The sequence below is a fragment of the Berghia stephanieae genome, chromosome 5, assembly GCF_034508935.2.
Source record: "Berghia stephanieae isolate SIO BIC M18660-M18661 chromosome 5, UCSD_Bste_1.3, whole genome shotgun sequence".
In the NCBI taxonomy this organism is placed as follows: Eukaryota; Metazoa; Mollusca; class Gastropoda; order Nudibranchia; family Aeolidiidae; genus Berghia; species Berghia stephanieae.
Window position 1 is genome coordinate 56963443 of NC_088364.1, and position 6234 is coordinate 56969676.

The window sequence follows — 6234 nt, forward strand, 5'->3', positions numbered from 1 at the left end:
AGAGAAACGGGAAGCATCATCCAAATTGACAATCGAAGAGTCAATGTATTATATTACTGAATTATTAAAGAATTGAGTGCGCCGAGTGATGAAAATCATTTAAAGGACAGTTGTTCATAATTTGGAAATAAAGATGATATCAGATACAGAAAGCAGTTATCAGTTATCCGTTTTAGTACTCAGTATGAAGAAATATATCTTGACCAGAGTTACGTAATAACAACTCACATTGTGAAATAAGCTGGTAATTTTTTTAAAAAAATGTATTCTATGTTCGTGTATATAATTGCGCTGCCTGGGCAATGAAATGGAACAGAAGGGGAAAACAAAACAATTACCACCCCTCCCAAAAGCAGCAGTAGAAAAACGTGTTTCGGTTGGTTCTTGGCACATACTCTCCAACAAAAATGTCAAACAAAAAGGCCCGTAGATTACCACTCATTTCTAATTGTCCACTGCTGGAAGCAAGATATGGAATCTTTTGGGGTGCATTTTGAGACGAAATCCAGGAATTTCTGCCGCCAAACCCATGCCATTTTCAATGGTAATTAATTATGATAGATAAATGGACGAATAAAAACAACCCTACCAGTCACCCTCTACTGAATTAAAGCGACTTAGGACAACACTATGCCGACCGACCTTGCTTTTTATTATGATGATGAAGAGGCGTGAGTCACCAGCATGGGTTTCAAGGGGCATTACAAGTATTACAATCATGTAAAAAACCCCGTGAAATCCCAGGCCGACAACCACAGCAGTGTCATCTGATAGATCAGCAGGGCATAGTTTATGTATTTGGTTTCATCGACACGGGTTTTTCTTTTTTCGCCCACAAATGACCTTTCGTCGTTGATATTGGAGGTCACTGGCTGTCTGCTTTGTCCCATTTCATTTTTGTAGATGTGACTGTTGCCCTTTCCATGTGACTTTCTCACTTTCTGCGAGTTTCTTCGAATTAAACTACTGTAGATGCTTTTGATAATGCAATGACTAGGATCTCTTGTTGAAAGGGACGCAGTTAGAAACTATTGGCAGATGATCAGTCTTGGAAATGACCTCTGACCAAAGTCTGTAGTTAGTTATGGTTATGATAACTCTGCACTCGTCCCTTTGGTTTTGAGGACTAAATTTCGGTAATTTTATTTATGTGCGGAGAAATGTTCACACGCCACCTAGCTGCTGGGCAGTGCCTCTGGCAGTTGTTCATGACGCATTGGTGGATAAATTATTACTTGTGACTTCGGTATCGCCGACAAAACAAAACAAAAAAAAAAAACAACAACAACAAAACCCACGAATACGAGTGGCTCCTACCCTATCCATCGTGTATTTGATGAAAATGAAACATTTGAAAGTAGGACAGAATCAACGCTTTGGCATGGAAAATTGACATTTGCTATAGATCGATGAACAGTTAATACGTGAAGAGCGCATGATCAACAAGCCTTGTTTAAGAAAAAAAAAACTTTGTAAAATTCAGTTAAGTCGAGAGAGAGAGAGAGAGAGAGAGAGAGAGAGAGAGAGAGAGAGAGAGAGGGAGAGAGAGAGAGAGAGAGAGAGAGAGAGAGAGAGAGAGAGAGAGAGAGAGAGAGAGAGAGAGAGAGTCCACTTACCTATCGTCGAATCAGTTTTCTTTCTACACCCATAGTAGGTACATAATAATAATAATAATAATAATAATAATAATAATAATAATAATAATAATAATAATAATAATAATAATAATAATAATAATAATGGTGATGATGATGAAAATGATTACTAAAATAATAATAACAACAATAATGATGATGATGATAATCACCATGATCACTTTTAAAAATTGAAGAGTCTTTTGATATGTAGTTTATAATATTCTTCTTTTAAATCTCATTGATCTTCGACCACAGATCAGTGACAGTCTTTTATAACAACATAATGAATAGTATAAATTATTAGGACAATATTACTAAAACAATAATGATGAAAACGTAATAAACCTTCAATATAATTTTTTAAAATGTGTAATCCAGGAAGTTTTGAACTTCTAGCATTCCAATCTCTCTAAGATCTCTATTGATTTCTTGGCAAAATTCCGCTTGTTCAATATAATTGACTTCTTCCGGGTTCCATTACTGTATAGTGAAAACGGTAATGTTAGATTAAAAATCAAAACTTGCCTGCAGAGGTTTTAGTGCAAAATGATAAACTACATTGCATACGAATTTTCATATGGATGGAGAGCTCCACTACAGTCACTCATTTTCACTCATGTGGTATTGTGTTTAGAACAAAGTCTGCTTTTTTATATTTTTAAAAATTAATTTTGTTGTTGTTGTCTGTTTAAAAAAAGTTATTGATTAAATTTTAAGACTGCGGAGAAAAAATGTCTAGTGAAGAAAAAAAATAAATTCTCTGACTAGAATTTATGATGGGTTAACAATAGTTAATTAGATATAGTACTGATACCACTTACTCATCGTTACACAGTCTAACACAGTAGCACCTTCCACTCAAAAGAGTAAACCGAGGATCAACTGCGTAGTAGCATAAATAAACAGCTTATTCATTAATAACAATTAATTATCATGGTTATCAATGAAAACTAGAGAAAAGCCAGACAAAACTCTAAAAGTAAGGGTACTTATCTCGAAGACGTTTGGTAGATGTGTAAATCAATCCAAGAAAACACTGATATCGTCAGGTACTTATACTTTGTATCCTTCAGGGCTGACATCAGTCGCCTAAAATTCCATGGTGGTCGACAATCAATTTCTTGGAAACGCCTATCCTCTACTCGTTTCATTTCCCTTGCAAATGTGAATTATTGGCAATGTGCCAGTATGCTATGTGCTTTTTGTCGATGATTGATTAGTTCGGGAAAACCCGCTCTGAATTATTTTCCCAGAATCATAACTTCATTCTGCGTTATGAGTTGAGTCCGTTGCTATTGATGAAGAAATTATATTACTTATGGCTTTGTGTGTCGACTAGAGCAGCCAGATCCTTTTCATTTTGTGATACCAGTCTTTGAAAAGGGTTAATAAAAATAAATTGCACAAGCCGTTTAAACAAAATGATAAATGGAACACTGATTACGTATGTATGTATGTATGTATGTATGTATGTATGTATGTATGTATGTATGTATGTATGTATGTATGTATGTATGTATGTATGTATGTATGTATGTATGTATGTATGTATGTATGTATGTATGTATGTATGTATGTATGTATGTATGTATGTATGTATGTATGTATGTATGTATGTATGTATGTATGTATGTATCTATGTATGTTATGCATATATGAATGTATTGATGGATGGATGGAGGGATATAGGTAGGTAGGTACGTACCTATATGTATAGCATGTAGATGTATATTTATACACACAAAGAAAATATCAAACATGCACATTTCAATATCGTTGTGCACGGATCTCTCGGTTATGCTTGATTTGCATTTTCAGTTGAGAATCTTTACCATGACCAGAATTATTTTTCAAGGAAAATTACAATTCTTTTCGATTCAGTGAATAGCGACAAAACAAGAACTAGAACTCATTTATCGATGAAATGATAAACTCAGAATTACGGGGTGTTTTTTGGGAATTCTACATTTGATTATCAAGCACTGTGATATTTTATCTTGGAAAACGATTGCATTATTCAGCATAATAGGAAGACATCCCATACTAGAATAAATGATAACAGAAAACTATCTTAATTCCTAAAAGATTAATTTATTCAAAATGAAATATAGACCACCACTACAATCACCTGCCTTGTACATCCATCTCTGAAAAGGTTTGTGAAGATGGAAGGCTTCCTTCCTTTTACCGATATGCCATTTGACAGAAACAGCATTTTAAAATATGTACAGTTGTCCGACTAGGGGTTTTTATGATATGGGATAATCATTTTATAATGTTCGTGGAAAAAGGATATTATCTAAATACTGAGAACAATAAATACTTTTAAGGAATTCAGCAAGTACGTTAAATCAATTGTAATTTTACGCATTTCTTCGATATCTAGTTTTTGATACTGTGCACTCCCGGGGAGACCACTGTGTAAGGCGTACATGGTTTATTTGTTGTTGTTTCTTATGTGTGTGTGTGTGTGTGTGTGTGTGTGTGTGTGTGTGTTGTTGTTGTTGTTGTTGTTGTTGTTGTTGTTTTTTCTTGTTACTTTTTTTTCTTCTCTGGATTGATTATTTGTTTTGTTGTTTTTTTTTTGTTTGTTTGTTTTTTTTTCGTTATAACACCTAGGTCAATATATTTGAATACCCAATCTTAAAGATGACATCATTTATTCTCGTTAATAGTTTTACTCCGAAACACAAAATAAAGCAATTTTGCAACAATTAAACGACATAGAATTTAGAATTAACCCTTTTAAGTGTTGAAATTGATCTTTACTCAGAAAATATATCAAGCCCGTGTTTTTCACAAAGCGTCATATTAGGTATAGATAGTAGTCGCCATTAGGAGGAGTAGCTTCTGTAGGGTGGGTGGGGGGTGGGGGTGGTTACACTAGAGCAAAGCTGCCTACTACTACGAAAATTTCGTAATATTACGAATTTTTGGTTCTAACCTGAGTACTTAGTAAAGATCGTTCAGTCAATAAAACATCTTGAAAACGATGTTCTGGTGCCAGAGCTGGTAGAGTTTAACATAACATAACATATGGTATATGGCAAAATAGGATAAAATCCCTTGAATGCCCTTAATATTATAAGTAATGCCATAAATCTATTGATTAAAGATTACAATAATGATACACTGGTAAAGATAGTATTTCAACTTAAATATACTCGTGTAAATGTGGTGTACAAACATATATCTTTAACCGTGACATGCAAAGCACACACACACACACACACACACACACACACACACACGCATATAGAAGATAACCATAATAATATAACAATGCATCATATAGACATACAAGACTGAAAGCCCTGTCAACAGTAGTGCAAAACAGTATTATTCGTCATATATAAATCTCCCATCATATAATTCCCTGTCTACTAACACCTTGAAATAATCTATAGATTTTGCATTCTTTGTTTCAAATTTCAAATTGTTCCATTTCTGGACAATATGAATACCGAACCAGTTTTGTCTTATGTCTGTTTTGCATCTAGAGACAAACATCTTAAACTTGTCCTCTCTAGTAAAAGTAATATTCTTCTTCTTCTAGGTTCCATGCCTGGTCCAGGCTTCGGATACTGCATGAATTATCTCTCTCCATTCCTCCCTGTCTCTTGCTTTTTCAAACAGCTCTTGGATTGTTAGGTTGGTGAAGCCCTTCAGTTGGTCTATGAGTGTTTTTCTTTGTCTCCCCCGGGCGCGTTTACCAGGTATTTTTCCACAACTTGCCAGGTATTCCTTCTTATCTTTCCTTACTATGTGTCCGAAAAAGGATAGTTGTCGATCCACTATTAAGGGCATTAGTTTCCTTTGTTGGTATGTTTGTTTTAGCACATCTTCGTTCGTTTTGTGTGCGGTATACGATATTCTCTGCATCCTTCTCAAGCACCACATTTCAAAAGCTTCAATGTTCTTTTGTGTTTCTGCATTTGTAGTCCAGCTTTCGCATCCGTATAACAAGATTGGCCACACGTAGCACTTCAAGACTCGGAATCTAATCCCGAACGACATCTGTTTGTGTTTTCAAAATGTTTCCCAGGTCCATGAAGGCCTGTTTGGCTTGAGTTATTCTTGCTCGTATGTCTCGGTTACATCTTCCATCTGTTGTCACTATTGAACCTAGGTACTTAAAACTTTCTACGTTGGTAAGTTGCTCGCCGTGAATCGTTATATTGCAGGTGTTGTTGTTTTCGGGGTTTTTCTGTATTACCATGCATTCCGTTTTGGTGATATTCACTTCCATTCCCTTGGCTTCACTATCTACTACCACTTTGTCAACAATCTTTTGAAGTTGGATTTCTGATGTTGCAATGAGTACCGTATCGTCTGCGTATCTTATATTATTTATGTTGTGACCTCCCACTTTTATTCCCTCCATATTATTTATGCCCCTCATGATTGTTTCTTGGTATAGATTAAACAGATCTGGTGAGGCAACACACCCTTGACGGACTCCTTTCTTAATAGGTCTGGATAGGATAGACTTTTCTGATTTTTTTTTTTTTTTTTTTTTTTTTTTTTTTTTTCTTTTTTTTCATATTCTAATATTACTAAAAAAGTAATATTAGAATATGAAAAAAAAAAATCAGAA